The sequence below is a fragment of the Vombatus ursinus genome, unplaced genomic scaffold (genome assembly GCF_900497805.2).
Source record: "Vombatus ursinus unplaced genomic scaffold, bare-nosed wombat genome assembly UNPS02009573.1, whole genome shotgun sequence".
NCBI lineage: Eukaryota > Metazoa > Chordata > Mammalia > Diprotodontia > Vombatidae > Vombatus > Vombatus ursinus.
In genome coordinates this window covers 27,597,060-27,615,184 of record NW_020949351.1, presented here as the reverse complement: position 1 = coordinate 27,615,184, position 18,125 = coordinate 27,597,060, and positions in this window count along the sequence as shown.

The following is an 18,125-nucleotide window of genomic DNA, read 5'->3' as shown; positions in this document are numbered from 1 at the left end:
TGTGTTTCTCTGAGTTAAGTACTACTAAAACATTCAAGTATTTGTCACAAATCTACTGTATAGTAGCACTGTGCTAGGGAAGATACCAAGTTTAGCCCTCTGATTGGATAGCACCTCGAAGATCCTCCATTTAAGGAGGGTGCCCAAGCTAGCCACATCTTGCTCTATGAGGTCCATACCAAAGGACTTCCTCAACCCCCACCCCCATCTCAGCCTCCTTTTGTTTCTCCTACTCTCCTCTCCCATTTTCAGCTTCCTTTTATGGGTAGTCTTCCCCATTTGAATGGAAACTCCTTCAGGGCAAGGAGTGCCTTCCTTTCTACTTAATATTTGTATTCCTAGCCCTTGGCATAGTGCTTGGCTTAATGATAGTTGACTGACTGAGATAATACAAGGTTCCTGCCTTAAGCAAGTTTACAATCTTTTAGGAATATTTGATAAAAATGCAAATAAAATAATACAGAGGCAAATAATAAAACAATACATAGGCAGTTATGATAAACATTTGAGAAGTTTAAGCAAAGTACTATATTAGGAAGAATGGTATAGTAAGAAGACTAAAATCAAAGAGTTAGATGTGGGTTTGAAACCCATCTCCAACACTTACTAGCTATGTTATCCCGGATAAAATCACTTAACCTCAGTTTCCTCAACTGTAAAAATGGATTTAACACCCAAAGAGGCCCTATCTCTCACAGGGTTGCTGTAGATGAAATCATAGAATTAAATCTAGAAAGGAACTTGGAGGCCTTCAAAAATATCCCCTTCATTTTACAGATGAAGAAACTGAGGCATAGTGAAGTTAAGTGACTTGCCCACGGTCACACAGCTATTCAATGTCCAAGATAATATCTGAATCTAGGACTTCTGTCTCTAAATATAGTATCCCAACCACTATGCCCTCTCAAGTAATGCATCATGAGGTAAGTATGTTAAGTGTTTTGTAAACCCCAATGCTTTTCCAAATGTTAAATGTAATTATTATGTCAAAGGTGGGAAACAGTCATTACTGATTATTGGGATTAGGGAAATCTTCATGGAAGAGGTAGTATTTAAGTCAGACTTTAAAGTATAGATAAAAATTTAATAGCCAGGAGAACAGAAAAAGAAAAAATGTAAAAGGCATAGTGTGAGCAAAGGAGTAATAGAAAAAAGCTAAATGTATGCTTAAGGAGATTATTCAAATATAATCAAAACATTAATTTGTTTTTCATTTGTTTTGTAAGAGTATGAGTTGTATGCAAAATATAATGAAAAAATAAATAATTCAAGGATTATCATACCAGCAGTAAAAAAAATTTTTGAGGGCATAGTCTTGCTTGTTCATATAGTTCGTATTAACTTATATGTGTAGATGCTGTTCTCACACACACCCACATAGAAAGTAGAATGTAAGCTCCTTAAAGACATGGACTTTTCCTTTTTTCCTTTGAAATATTCTGTTACAATATAATTACTCCATTTTAAACATAGGAACTATGTAATGGTTCCTAATTTCCACATAGTTCCCTTCCCTGCGTTTTTGGAAATTTATTTTAGATGAGAAGTTGAGTTCAATCACAATTGCTCTGAGCCCCCAATTAGGAAAATTCCTAATATTTAGGAAGAGATTTAATTCTCTGCCAAAATTTCTATGCCTGTATTTACATTATCTATCTCTACTTAACCCTTAGCCACTTTGTGTTTAAGGCAAAATTAAGCTTCCTGGAGACTTTGGGATAACAGAAGATTATGTACAGTGTCAGTAAATAGGCAGGCAACAGAAGAAGTTAGAGAAAGAGCAGAACTTGTCTCAAGACTTCTTCAGACCTGGAATATGTGAGTATACTGGTGGAGCTAACAGGTCTCTTTGGCTCTAAGATACTTGTAGAGGCAATGGCAGTCTTTTTTCCTTTGTCCCAACTCAGTCCTCTCTTCTAATCCTCCTTTCACTGGTTGCCCTGGGCTACCAGTATTGCTTCAGCTCTATTTGACCCCTCACGTGCTTCCAGTCTGCTTCCAGACACTTTCATTCTCTCTCTGGTTCTGCGGTAGCCCCACTGTTGTATACAAAATTCTTTAGGATTTAACCTAGTCTCTAATGAAATGGTTTCTGATTAATTCAAGAGGTGTACAGGTCCTGTTCAAAATCAGTTCTGATTGACAGATTTATTCAATCCAGAAATGTTCTTAACTAACAAAGGTAATTACTTTAAGTGGATGGAATAATTAATAAAATTTCATTCTTACACTTTATATTCTTCATTATATTCTTAGTATAGTACCTAAATTAAATCATTATCTCTAGCATGAAAATCTTTTTTCTTCATTTTCAAAATTTTAAACACAAGTATGAGAAATGTTTTTAAATAAGTTTTCCCCCAAAAAAATATATGTAGCAAATGATGTGTAAGTGGTGTGTTTTGATTGATACATCAAAATATCACTAAACTCCATCCCCATCTTCTTTTTAAATCTATTTCCTTTTCCTCATCTTCCCTTTCTGCTTTTCTTTAACTTCCAGTGATTGAATTGTAACCAATTCTTCATTATCCAGTTTATGAACAATCCTAGTCTCTTCAATTTAAAAATTTTGCTATTTGCCTTTCAATTATTTTACTACTTGTTAATAGCTCTACCAGTGAAACAGAAAAAGGAAGAAATATTTTAAATAACTTTAAAAAAACTTTTTAAAAGTAACTTCTCTAAAATGCTTCCATGTTGTAGGAAATTGGAAATCATGACTAAAATGAGAGTTTGAGATTTCCTGTCACCCCAAGCCTCTACCAAATTGAAAAATCACAAATTGGTATGATTGTTGGCTAAGAGGCATGTGAATGTCAATTAATTATTATTCATTGATTAACAGATGAATTATAACTACTGAGAATGAAAGCATTTATTAAGTACCTACGGTGATAGGAGTAATATTCTACCCCCTTCACTCATGAAAGTAAGGCTACTTTTTCATTAAAAAGTATTGAGATCATCCCTGAGACTTTAGCTCAGAGGATTAAAGGTTCAGGCTACTGACATTACTTCCAGGCCACCTAATTACAAAACAGCCTTTAGAGGCTTAAAGAGCTTTCTTTGATGTTTGCCTGGTGGGAGATGATGGGCAACTGGGCAAGGGAGCTTTCTTCAGCCAAATCAACTTGAGGATTTCCAATTTAGTGATTAATAGGGGATTTTTACTTTATTCTTTTTCTAGTTTTTTAAAAATTGCATACCCAATTCATTAATCTTCTCTTTCTCTATTTTATTGATTTAGAGAAGTAAATTTTCCTCTACTCATTGCTTTTGCTGTATCCCATAGGTTTTGATATGTTTTCTCAATATTGTCATTCTCTTTAATGAAATTATTGTTTATATGATTTGCTCTTTAACCCATTCAATCTTCAAGATTAGGTTGTTTAATCTTAGTTTGAAGGTGCTTCCTTGGTACCTTATTAAATATAATTTTATTGTATTATGATCTGAAAAAGGATAATTTTAATATTTCTACTTTTCTGCTTTTAACTGTAAAATTTTTATGTACTAATATATGATCAATCTTTGTAAAGGTACCATGAACCTCTGAGAAAAATGTATATTCCTTTCTATTTCCATTCAACATGAACTAAATAGAAAGAGAAATTTTACAAGAAAATTAGAAGAACATGGAATATATTACTTCTCAGACTTACAGATAGGTGAATAATTTATGAATAAACAAGAGATAGAGGGCAAAATTAGTGTAAAAATGGATAATTTTGATTACATTAAATTAAAAGGTGTTTTGTTTTATTTTTACAAATAAAACAAATATAGCCAAGATTAGAAGTAAAGCAGAAAATCGGGGGGAAATTTTTATAGACAGTTTATCAAATAAAAGTCTCATCTCTAAAATATATAAAGAACTTGGTCAAATCTGTAAGAATACAAGTCATTCCCCAATTGAGAAATGGTCAAAGGATATAAACAAGCAGTTTTCCAATGAATACATCAAAACAATTTATTGTCAAATAAAAATGCTCTAAATCATTATTGATTAAAGAAATGTAGATTAAAACAATATTGAGATACCATATTATACCTATCAGATTAGCTAAAATGATAGAAGGGAAAATGATAAATATTGGAGAGGAAGTGGAAAAATTGGGACTTTAATTCATCATTGGTAGAATTGTAAAATGATCCAACTACTTTGGAGATCTTGAATTATGCCCAAAGATTTAGTAAACTGTCTATACTCTTTGACCCAGCATACCACTAATTGGTTTAGTTCCAAAGATGATTAAGGAAAAAGAAAAAGAACCTATATGTTCTAAAATATTTATATCAGCTCTCTGTGGTGGCAAAGAACTGGAAATTGCAGGGATGCCCATCAATTCGGGAATGGCTGAACAAGTTGTAGTATATGATTCTGATGGAATGCTACTGTGCTATAAGAAACAATGAGCTCAATGATTTTAGAAAAACATGGAGAAATAATGAAGAGTGAAATGAGCAGAACCAAGAAAACATTGTATACAGTAACAGCAATATTGTTTTAAGAAAGACTTTGAATGAATAAGTTGTTTTGAATATTATAAATACCCAAATGTACTATAAAGGACATATGAAGAAAGATACTATCTGCATCCAGAGAAGGAACTGATAAATAGAAGTATGTGTAGAATAATTTTAGACACACACACACACACACACACACACACACACACACGCACACACACATACATACGGATACCTATTTGTGTCTAATGGCAGCCATGTGGTGGGGGGGAGGGAAGAAAAAAAAGAAATTTACATGATAATTTTTTGTGTATTTGAATGTAATAGCAAATTGTGCATAGTAGATTCGCAGTTTCATGTACAATAATCTTTTTTATTGTGCTAGGTTATAGAAATGCTTGTTTTATTCCACAAATTAAAAATAAATTTTAAAAAAGTAAATTAAGAAATAAACTTGAGGTATCCTATCTATATCTATATCCTATATTTATAGGATACCTGTCTGCATTGAATGTCCTTCTCTTGCTGTAGCTAAGTAAATTTCCTTTCATTAACTTTGTAATAATCATTATGTGTGATATTTTGTTCTAATATTAAATCTAAAATGCCAGGAAATCTACCTGAGGCATACTCAGCCCAGAATGCTTACTGTATGCTAGTCACATCTTTAAGCATTGAGGCATAAAAAGACCAAAATAAAATAGTTTCTGCTCTTAAAGAGCTTACATTAAATCAGAGGAGAAAACATATGCACATATAAGTACATATAAAATAATTTCAAGGTAATTTCAGGCAAGAGACGGTATCAGCTGTGGGATGAGGAAATCCCTTATGTAGGAGTTATTATTTGAACTGAGTTTTGAAGAAAACTTCGAATTCTAAGGAAGGAGAGATAATTTGCATTTTATAAAATTCTCTCCTAACTTTTCCACCTCTATTGAGCAAACTTCTCACCCTGAAAATGCCCCTGCCCCTATGGCCCCATCTTCCAGTTGGTGAGTTACTGAACCACCATTTAAAGAAATGCCCAAGACATTCATGTTCACTTATCTTCTGACTCTGCCCCTGAATCTCTAGACTTTTTCCATCTTGCCCCTATTGCACCCCCCCCACATCATTTTCTACAGTCCTTTTATATTTTGTCTTCCATATTAGAATATAAGTTCCTTGAGGGTAGGGACTGCCGTTTTCCCTCTTATATTTGCATTCCTAGCATTTAGCACAGTGCCTAGCATATAGCAAATGCTTAATAAAATCTATCTATCATCCATCTATCTATGTTGGACAGCCTGGGCAAAAGAGGTGGAATGTTGTGTATAAGGAAGAGCAAGACAGTCAGTTTGGTTGAAATGCAGAATGTGTGGAGGGTAATGTGTAATAAAGCTAGAAAGATAGGTTATCTCACTGTTGTGAAGAACTTTGAATGCCAAACAGAAGAGTTTGCATTTGATCAAAATGATAGGCAACCAAAAGGGTTTATTTAGTAAAAACATGAAACAACCAGAATTGTGCTATAAGAAAAATCACTATTTCTACTATGTGGCAAAAAGAATTGGAGTGGGGAGGGACTTGAAACAGGGATGAATTAAGAGGCAATTGCAGTAGTCCAGATGAAAGAGGTGATGGAGGAGTGGAAGTGGGGCAGTGCCAGAGTGAGTGGAAAGAAGGTGACAGATGTGAGAGATGTTAGATAAAATCAATAAGACTTGGCAACTGATTAGATACATAGGATGAAGGAGAGTTATGAGCCAACTGTAACACAAAGGTTATAAATTTGCATAATTGGAAGGAACTTCATAACACTAAATGTAATTCAATTTAATTCAAAAGAAATACATTGAGCATGTGTAGCTAGGTAGCACAGTGTATAGAGCACTGGGCTGGGAACCAGGAAGACTCATCTTCCTGATTTAAAATATAACATTTACTAGCATGTGACCCTGGGCAAATCACTTAACCCTGTTTGCCTCAGTTCTTCAACTATAAAATGGAGAAGAAAATGGCAAACCACTCCAGTATCTTTGCCAAAACAACAACAACAACAAACAAACAAATAAACAAACAAACAAAACCCCCCAGTAGGGTCACAGAAGATCATTCAATTGAGCAACAATAGCAAAAATATTAAGCATATCTATTGAATAGGATTGCAAAATCCTGTACTTAAGAAGCTTCCATCTAATGAGGAGATTAATACATGGACAAAAATAACTGTAAAACAATATAATATATACAACATAATAAATATAAGTTAGATTATAATAAGTACATAGAAATTCACTTCTATTTGTTTCAATTCAACAAACATTTACTATAAAGAAAATGGAAAAAAGATTTCCAAAATTGAAAATCATTGTGGCGGGTAGATTAAGGAAAGCTTAATAGAGATAATTGTACCTGAACTGGAAGAAAACAGAGAATTTAAATAAGCAGAGACAGAGAAGACTCATTGGCATGGGAAATGGTATAGAATAAAAGGATCTAAGGCAGGAAAAGATAAACTTAAATTAGTAAAAGTAGTTATTTGTTATGAAGTAATACTAGAATGGGTAGATTGAAGCTAAATGATATAGGACTTTGATTGACAGGCTAATGAGTTTGTAATATATATTTCAGGTGTTAGGTGCAGGATTGATTGAGTGAAATAATCAAATCAATAACTGACAAGATGTTACATCCTCATGCCTTTGTCAGGTGAGAATACTTCTACTGATCATCAATGCATTCATTTTTCAGAAGTATATCTTGGTGTGAAAAAGACCTAGACAAATTTCTAATGCATCAAATCAAAGGCTTGAGTCTATGTATTAAAAGTCCTTGAAACCTATTGGATAAAATGGAATGATATTGAACAAGAAGCATATTTGGACTGGCTGAGGAGATTCAGTCATGGTTTCCTGTTTTTTGTGCAAAATGAGAAGTAAATTTGGGACTCAGGAACTTGAATGCCTGAAAGTAGAGGAAGAGAAAATGATTCTAACAAAATCCTCGAAAAGGAATAATTGTAGAGAGAGAAGAACCTAAGCCTTTGTCTCAGTCTCCTTTCACCTACTCCTTGGCCAGAGTAGGATCTTGTGAATTTTGGAGGTTCATAGAATTTTGGAGTTTCCATCAGTATCCTAGTCCTGGCAGAGTCCCCAGAACAACAAATGCAATGATTCCATTGGAAGCCAATGACAAATTAGACACTGGAAAGTCAGCTTCAGGACTCTACAAAGAGAACAACAACAACAAAAAAGCTACACTACACCTAAAGGGAATTTCATGAGTACTCTCAAGAAGTGGAGAAAAGAACTTCCAGCAACCAAGAGCTGTGAATTGCCCCTTTGCCACAGGTGCTCACACACAACACAACACACAACAACTGAATCTCAAAGCTTAAGCCTACTTTCTCTTGGATTTTGAATGTACTAGTAGAATAATGTGTCACAAACTATTGGAGGGAAAGATGTTTTGTACAGCTATTTTTGCTATACCACTCTAGTAAATATTCCTTGTTAAATCCTGTGTGGAAAAGTCCAAGGGACAGAGTTTCAGGGTCATTAATAATTAATTTACTAATTAGGCTAGCAAATACTCAATAAATTAATGGTCAGTGGTGTCTCTTGTTAACCAAAGAAAAAACCATGGAGCTCATCCAATGGTTAAATACCTTCAGAAAAGTCAGTATCCCTGACAAGTAGAGATAAACCCTGATTGGTGAACAATCAATGAGGGGGTGAACATATTAATGAGGAGGTGGGCTAAAAGTCTTCAGTTCCTCCCGCTGAGAACTTGACTAGATCGAGAGATTTAGTCACTTCCTGCACTCCAGACAAAAGAATCCATCTCCATCCAGGTCACTCCCCTCTGGCCATCTTAGTCTTAGACAAAGGAATCCATCTCCACTCAGGTTGAACAAAGGAGTGGTTCAAGGTCATGAGCTAATGCTTTTTGGGTTGGAATTCACTTATGTTAGATTCTATTTACGTTTTAATAGGAAGTAAACTTTCCTAGTTGGGTGCCGGTCTGGCCTTTGATTGAGGAGAATGTTCCCAGAGGTTTAGGTTAATCTCATCATCAGCCCTGTCCTTCATAGACTGATGACCTACAAGAACTGGTCCCTAAATAAGGAAATATAAAGGAAAAAAAGTTAATCCTAATTAATAATTATTTATGATAGAAAATAATAAATTATCTCACTTGATATCAACCAATAATCATGGAGGGAAGTACATTGGTGGGAGTTCATGGAGTTAAAGTATCAGAAAGCTACCCTTCAGTCTCTAAGGGTCCCCTAGAACCTTGAGGAGGAAGAGTAGCAATCACCCTTTGGGAACCAAACATTTTAGTGCACATGGGAGTTTGGGAGAGTAACTCCAGAATATTCAATATATAGGCAAGGAGAAGCAACTGAAAGTTTTTAGGTGGAAAGTGATATAATCAGATGTGCAGTTATAAAATTTGCTCTGGCGGGGGGATGGAGGTATTAGAAGTATTAGAGAGGAAAGAAACCAATCAGGATGCTGTTAGTCCAGATGAGAAATAATGAGAGACTGAGCTAGATTGTGGTAATCACTCATTCAACAAGCATGTAGTAAAGGTCTACTGTGTCTTGAAGTATATATAAAGAACAGTTGGGAATGGAAAGGAGAGGTCAGCTATGACAAATACCAATAAGGTTTGACAAATGATTGGATGTGAAGGATGTGGAAGAGAAGAGTAAAAAAATGTGCTAAAGTTTTGAGTATGGGTGACTAGAGAATGGTAATAGTATCAATAGAGGTAGAGAAGAACAGAGAAAGAGTTTTGTGGGAGAAGATACATGAATAAATACATAATATATACATATAATATAATAAGCATATAGATTAGACACTTTAATTGGATGACAAAGATATCCAAATAGAGATATCCAACAGAGATAAATACAGAATTGGAGCCCTGGGGAAAGAGTGGGACTAAAGATATCCCTAAGAGATAATTGAATTCATGGTCATAGATAAGATGGTAAAGGGAGGATATATAAAGAAAGAAAAGAAAAGGGACATGACAGAGCTTTGGGGATGCTGACACTTTTGGACAGAGAAGGAAGAGGAACCATTGAGGTAACTAAGAAGTGATCATAGATGTAGGATGAGAACCAAGAAAAAGCAACATCACTGTAGTTAAGGGCAGAGAAAGTAGCATGGTGAGTAGTGTCAAATGATACAAAGTCAGTGCAGTGTGCCTTCTGGGAGAACAAGGAGAAAGCAATATCACCATAGTCAAAGCCAAAGAAAGTGGCATGGTATGGTATAGAATGCTACACAGATGTTACTAAGTAGAAAAATTGATAAAAGTCATTGGATTTGGAAATTAGAAGGTCACTGGTGACTTTAGAGAATAATTTCAGGAGAATGATATGAGATGTAAAGTAGATTTCAGGTGGTTGAGAAGTGAATAGGTAGTAAAGAAGTAGAAACACTAAATGCATACTTTTGGTTATTCAGTCATTTTAGTCATGTCTGACTATTTGTGACCCCATTTGGGGTTTTCTTTACAAAGATAGTGGAGTGGTTTGCCATTTCCTTCTCTGACTCATTTTACAGATGAAGAAACTGAGGCAAGCAAGTTTAAGTGACTTGCCCAGAGTCACACAATTACTAAGTGTCTGAGGTCCAATTCCAACTCAGGAAGATGAATCTTCCTGCCCAGTGCTCTATCCACTGTGCCACCTAAGTTTTCTTAACTTTTCTGAGCCTGTGTCTTCATCTGTAAAATAGGGACAATAAATATTTGTAATAACTACCTGAAGATGTTAAAGTACTATATCAATGTCCACTATTATTTTTATTACATGTGATGAGGAGAAAGATTTGATGAGAACCTGAGGCAGGTTAAAGGAATTTTTTTTTTATAGAAGAGACCTGAGTGGAGGCAAAGAGGGAAGAACTAAGGAGTTTGTATTAGATTTGGTAGGTAAGGGGGAACCACTGAAATTTTTTAAGGCAGAAATAGTAGAGGGGGAGAAATTGAAGATGAGAGAGAAAGGAAATAAGCAGTGGAGCAAAGTCCTGGTAGAAAGAGAAGGAAGAGAATCCAGGGTATATAAGGAAGATTGGCAGTTAAATGGCACAGTGGATAGAGTCCTGGGCCTTGAGTCAGGAAGACCTGAGATCATCATATCCAGTCACAGACACTTACTAGCTGTGTGACCCTGTGCAAGTCACTTAACCTCTGTCTGCCTCAGTTTTCTCAACTGTAATATGGAGATAATAATAGCACCAGCTTTTTAGCTCTGTTATGAGGATCAAATGAGATAATATTTGTAAAGTGCTCAGTACAGTACCTGGCATGTGCTTAATACATACTTATTCCCTTTTCTTCCTCTTTCCTCTGAAAAGGATGGAGTAAAAGAGAGAATGGAACAAGAACAAGGGAGGTGGAGAGACTATGTGGAGAGAGATGAGGGACCTCATTACAGATAACATCAATCTTTTAAAAGTAGATGAAATCATAGAAGAGAGAGGGAAATGGAAGTAGATTTGGGTTTTTGAAGAGAGAGGGGAGATGGTATGTAATGGTAGCTATGAAAAATGTGACCTGAAAATGTTGTGGTTTTATGGCATGTTGTGGGGTCATCTCAAAGAATTCAGACTCAGACCACCTTCAATCCAAATGAAGGCATTTATTGAGGGTGACACTCTCTAGCCAGCTGAGTTCCAAGAGGAACCTTTAACTTAGTAGGGCAATTTTATAGTGTAATGATGCTGATTACGCAACAGAAATTATGAATATTAAAAAGGCAAGAAGAGTTTATCAAGGAATTGAGTAGTGGGGGAGGGGTCCCAGTCTCAGTGGAACTAAGAATGTGATTACCCACAATGCATACAGAAAAACTCATTTGTGGGGGCATTTATGTATGACAACGATATTATGACAAGCCTCTCTATGTCATAAGTTCACCTAAATGACAGCTTTTGCTATTACTGCACAGATGCCTATTTAGGGAAAGTTCTTTCTTTTGTTTTGGGGTCCATGTTATGCTCAGGCATCCTGGTAGTGCTGCTTTCTGATTGGCTAGCTATTGTGGTCCTGTCTGAGATTAGATGGATGTGATTGTGGTTGAGTGTGTGGACACACCTGCTGTTTCTATGGGAAATTTAAGGAATGGGTCTGAGGGCAGTGGCTACCCAGAGGCAGTGGCTGGGTTCCCATCACATGGACACATCTGCTGTTCTAGTGGGGCAGTGAGGCATATATGAGGAAGTTAGGATATTGAGTAGAAGAGGCAGTGTCTAGGTAAGGGCAGTGGGCCTGCTGTTCAGGGAGGCCTGTGATTAAGTCTGGGGGCCTGTGGTATGGTTATACCTAGATTGTGTGGTTAAATCAGGACATGTCTGCTGTTCAGTGAGGCCCATAAGGAAGTTAGAACATTGAAGCCGGGGGCAGCTTTATTAGGATTCCATTAGAAATTCTCTCGATTCTAGGAGACAGAAGTTTCTAACATTTTTTCTTTGCCACCATGACAACTCATCTGCCCCATCTTCTTTGGTGCCACCTAGCTCTAGCTTCAAATCACTTGTCATTGGCTATTTTTCCTGCCGCTGCTACTGCTTGCTGCTCTTGCCTAAAAATAGCCTGAGCTCAGGATAAAATCAAGAATGTTTGGCCCTCAGCCCTTTCTGGGTAAAGATAATCAGAAGCTACAACATAATTGTTGAAGACATAACTGGGACATTCTCTCCATTTAGCTTGAAGAATGGAAAGAGTATTCAAAAAGGGAGAAGAGCTGTGAAGACAAAAGTGGGCAGCTATTAAAAGCATTTTGTAACAGGAACAACTATTGAATCTTCTATCCTGGGCAAACTCCAAAATCTTCCTCACTGTTTCCATCTCCATTTCCTTCCCTCTCCATGTGAGTAAATGGTTAGAGTATCCTGTATTTTTTCTCCTACTCTATTCTATATTTTATTCCTCTTCCTCTCCCTATTGCCCTCCATTTGTCCAATATAAGTATAGAATTTTCAGTTAAAATCTGAAATCAGATCCAATCCTTTTTACTTTATCTTCCATTCTTTACTTTTCTTTATTGAGATTAGTTCCTTCCTTGCTGACTACAGACATAGATCTTCTCTATACTTTAAAAATATTCACTTGACCCTACCATGTCCCCAGATTGTCTTTCTAGAGCATTCTTTACTTTCTGTATAATTCTACGTTTCATAGTAAAATTCCTTGAAAATACTGTTTTCTCCATTTCTTTCTATTTAATTTCGCTCTTGACACTTGTAATCTGGTGCCGAACTTTACTAGTGAATTAAAATGTCTCTGTGTGATGTCACCAATGAGCTTTAATTGCTCAATACCAGAAGCAGCTAGTAGTACAGTGGATAGAGCCTGATAGATAGAGTGGATTGGGCCTGGAATCAGAAAGACCTGAATTCAAATTCAACTTCAGATAGCTATGTGACCCTGGGCTAGTCACCTAATCTCTGACTCAGTTTTCACAACTGTAAAATGGGGATAATAACAGCATCTACCTTGCAGGGTTGCTATGAGGAGCAAATGAAATACTATTTGTAAACAAAACAAAACAAAACACTTAGCACTGTACCAGGGACATGGTAGGTGCCTAATAAATGTTTATTCCATTCCCTTCAATGCAATGGATTTTTCTCCAGCATCATCCTATTTGTCTTCTCTCCCTCCTGGATATTCTCTCTTCCCTGGGCTTACACTACACTGCTCTCTCCTAGTTTTCCTACCTGTCTGATGATTCCTTCTCTGTCTCCTCTGCAGGATCATCAGCCAAGTTGAACCTACATATATGGATGTTCACTACTGCCCTGTCCTGGCCTTCCCATCTTTTCTCTCTGCATTCTTTCAGTGCTCTCATTTGTTTCCATGAATTGTTTTTTCTGTACATAATCCCAAATCTATGTATCTTTCCCTCCTGAGTTCCAGTCCCATATTACCAACTACCTTCTGGACATTTCCATCTAGATTTTTATGGTCAATTCAAACTCAATGTGTCCCAAACAGAATTCATTATCTTTCTATCTAAACCCAATCCATTTCTTGACTTTCCTATTTTTGTCAAGGGCAACATTATTCTCCCATTCATCCAGATTCTTAACTTCAGAATCATCCTTGACTGCTCATTTTCCCTACCCTGCCCGCCCTCCATCCAATTAGTTGTCAAGTTTTGTCAATTTTACTTCCATGGCATCTCTCATATCCATCCTCTTCTTGCAATCAAACACTCACCAATGTAGTTCAGGCCTTCAGCACCTCTTGCCTGTACTATTGAAACCATCTACTATTTGACCTTCAGGCACTCAGCCTCTTTTTCTTTCCTACCACAGAAGTGGTAAATTAATATTCCTAAAGCACGGAATTAGGTCACTCCCTGCTCAAGAAGTATAAATGGCTCCCTTTTGCCCCTAGGATCAAACACAAACTCCTAGGTTTGGCATTTAAAATCTTTCAAAACTGAGGGCTCAACCTACTTTCTTTTTTTTGTTGTTGGGTTTTTGGTTTTTTTTTTTTTTTTGGTTAGGCAATGGTGTTAAGTGACTTGCCCAGGGTCACACAGCTAGTAAGTGTGATGTGTCTGAGGCCACGTTTGAACTCAGGTCCTCTTGAATCCAGGGCTGGTGCTCTAGCCACTGCACTACCTAGCTGCCCCTTCAACCTACTTTCACAGGCTTATAATACATTACTTCCTTTCGAGCACTCTACAGACCAGCCAAACTAGCCTACTTGCTCTTCTTGATTATACAATATGTCCTCTCCTGCCTCCATGCCTTTGCATAGGCTGTAGCCCACGACTATGATGAGGATGGGATCTAGGCCCCAGAAAAGAAAAACCCTGGACTTTCCCACATAGCCAAATCTCTGGTGTTTGCCTGAGGCTATAATTCCATCAACTGGCCTTTCACTGCAGCTACACCCAATCTCCCCTCCATTGTCATACCTCCCTATGGCTCCTGGCCATATCCCACCCTTAATCCCAGCTAGGCTCCGTTCTCCCTTGGCCACGTGGTCCAGGTCCCAGGAGTTCTGCTCACTCCAGTTTACTGGCCACTCCCTTCAGATGCTCCTTAGACCCCTCCTCCAGTCACCCCAAACTACTTGGCCACTCCTAGATCCCTCCCACAGGCTTTCTGTATATAATGTCCATTTTGTCTCCATTAAGATGCTTAGATTCTTATAATCTAGCCACTGCTGGGATTCTTTTAATGTAGCCACTGGTCAGATTCTTATAATCTAGCCAATAGCTTACTAATATTCAGACTCCTTAAGAGTCTGCCCAATATGATGGATGTTCTAATAAACCTTGTCTTTGGCTGAAAGAAGGCTTGGGTCGAATTCTTTTGGGCAGGACCTGCATGTTGTGATATTGGGGTCCCAGCACCCCTGAGCCCCTAAACTGCATCAACTAGACCTCTCTACGTCTTAGAATTCCAAGCTTCCTTCAAGGTTTAGTTCAAGTGCCACCTGCTAAAAGAAATCTTTCTTTTTTATACTCTGCTTTCCCACCCCACCTTGAAAACATTTTGTATTCACTTATATGTACATTTTGTTTACCCCAGTAGAGCATTATTTGAGATTATGTTACCATAGGATTATTTGCATTTGATGGGATCAGGGAAGATTTCTTAGAAAGGGTTTCATTTGAGCAATGATATGTTAAGAACTCAAAAGATAGAATAGGAAGATGGCATTTGACACATAGGGAATGGCATTAACAAAAACATGGAGATGAGAAAGTGCTGGACGTATAGAAGGGGCAGCAAGTCACTAGCAGTTGGGGGTTGGTCTTCCAGGAAAGGCCTCCTGAAGAAGATGGGATTTAAGTTGAATTTTGAAGGAAGGGAAGTAAAGGTGAGGAGGAAGAACATTCTAGGGAGGAAACAGCTACTGAAAAGCAGAAGGCTGGTAGATAAAGTGTGTGTATGGAACATCAAGAAGGCCAGTGTTGCAGGATCACAGAGTACATGGAGGGGAGTAAAGTATAAGACTAGAAAGCTAGGAAGGTGCAAGGTTATGAAGAACTTTGAAAGTCAATGAGAGGCTTTCATATTGGATTCTGAAGACAATAGGCAGCCTCTGGTGTTTATCGATAAGGGAGAGAGGCAACATTGTCAAATCTGTACTTTAGGAACATCACTTTGGCAGCAGAATGGAGGATGGATTAGAATGGGGAGAGACTGGAGGTGAGGAGACCGGTGAGAAGGGTATTGCAAAGGTTCAGATTTGAGGTAATGAAGACCTGTACCAAGAAGGCCACCATGTGAGGGGAGAGAAGGGGATATTATAAACTAGAAATATTGTGAAGGTAGAAACTAGATTTGGAAATAAATTGGATTGAGTAACTGGGAGGGTGTTGGTGGTCTCAGCAGTAATAAGGAGCTCAGAAGAGGGGAAGATTTGGGGAAAAAGATAATGAGTTACATTTTGGACACATTGTCGTTCAGAAGTCTGCAAGAGATTCAATTTGCAAGGCAGTTGGTGATGAAGATTCAAGAAGGTTAAGGCTGGCTATATACATCTACAAATCATCTGCATAGAGATGATAATTGTATCCTTGGGTGGTGATGAGATTACCAAGAAAGATAGCATAGAGCTAGAATTCTTTTTCTTTTCTTGTTTTGGGCACCCTTGACTATCTACAAAGAGCCTGTGAATTCCTTTTTGGAATGTTTTAAAATGCATGAAATACACAGAGTTACAAAAGAAACCACTTATATTAAATACAATTATCAAAATATTAGAAACACAAGTTCATAGACTTCAGGTTAAGATTCTGTGGTATAGAGAAAGAAGAGAAGTGAACTCGGGACAGACCCTTGGGGGATGAAGATTTACTAAATAAGACTGAAAAGAAGAGGTCAGACAGATAGGAGAAGAAAGTCATGAAAACCTAAAAAGGATAGACTATCCAGGAGATGGGGATGATTAACAGTGTCAAAGGATTCAGAGAGATTAGACAACATGATTATTGAGAAAAGGCCATTAGAGCAATTAAGAGATAATTAAGAGATTATTGGCAATTAAGAGATAATTGAAATACATAGAAGGAAACTGAGAAGCTATATAGATGCTACCTGTTATTGTTTTATTGTTAATAAATATAAAATAATTTTTTATAAAATAGAATATTAATAACCTTTGAAAGTGCAATTTCAGTTGAATGATGAATTTGGAAGCCTGATTGCAGAGGATTTAGAAGTGAATAAGAAGAGAGGAAATAGATACACTAATTATAGAAGGCTTTCTCAAGGACTTTAGTCATGAAGGAGAGGAGAAAAATAGAATGATTGTTAGCAGGATTGGTCAGATCAAGTGAAGATGTTTTAAGGATAAAGAAGGATAGGGAGTTTTTTGTACCAGTAAATAGAGAGAGATTGGATTAGTTAACAGTGATAAGTGGGGGGGGTAGAGGGAGGAGGCCTGTAAGAGGACTCTGCTGGAGAAGTAAAGATGGAATTGGGTCAAATGCCTCTGGAACACTAGAAAAAGCCCGGAGGACTTAACCTTTTCATCTCTGGAATACTCAATCTAGAGCTCTGTTGTCTTTTTTTCTTTTTTTTTTTTTTGTAAAAACAGCTCAATCCCCCATTCTTTTTTTTTTTTTTAATTTAGGCAATTGGGGTTAAGTGACTTGCCCACAGTCACACAGCTAGTAAGTGTCAGGTGTTTGGTCTGAGGCCAGATTTGAACTCAGGTCCTCCTGACTTCAGGGCCAGTGCTCTATCCACTTCGCCACCTAGCTGCCCCCATTGTCTTGATTAGTGACTATGTCATATGGCTCACTATATCAGAACAAATCCAGCCATGCTTCATTTTACTCTCCAGCCATTTCCTCCATAGCTATCTTGTTGTTAAGTATATATCTTCTCTTAACCTCTCACCACTGTTTTCCAGTTTTGGAACCATAATCAAATCAATACTGTCTTTGTGACTGGAAAAGTTATGTTAATTTACTTCCCTGTGGTTTTACTCACCACCCCTATAACTGTTTTTTTTAATTAACTAATTTATTTTTAATTTTCAACATTCACTTGCATAAGATTTTGAGTTCCAAATTTTCTCCCCATCTCTCCCTTCCCCCACAAAAAGATGGTGTGCATTCTGCATACCCCTTCCCCCAATCTGCCCTCCCTTCTATCACACTCCTCCCCCCCACCCATCTTTTAACTCCTTCCCCTTCTATTTTCCTATAGGGCAGATTAGATTTCTATACTCCATTGCCTGTATATCTTATTTCCCAGTTGCACCTAAAAACAATTTTTAACATTCATTTTTAAAACTTTGAGTTCCAAATTCTCTCCCTTCTTCTCCACCCACCCTCATTGATAGGGCAAGCAATTTGATATAGGTTATAAATGTGTAGTCATGCAAAACACTTCCATAATAGTTATGTTGTGAAAGAGTAAGTATATTTCCCTCCATCCTATCCTGTCCCGTTTATTCTATTCTCTCCTTTGACCCTGTCCCTCCTCAAAAGTGTTTGCTTCTGATTATCTCCTCCCCCAATCTGCCCTCCCTCCTCCCTTCTATCATCTTCCCCTCTCTTATCCCCTTCCCCTCTATTTTCCGGTAGGATAAGATAGATTTCCATACCCAATTGAATGTGTATGTTATTCCCTCCATAAGCCAAATCTGATGAGAGTAAGATTCAC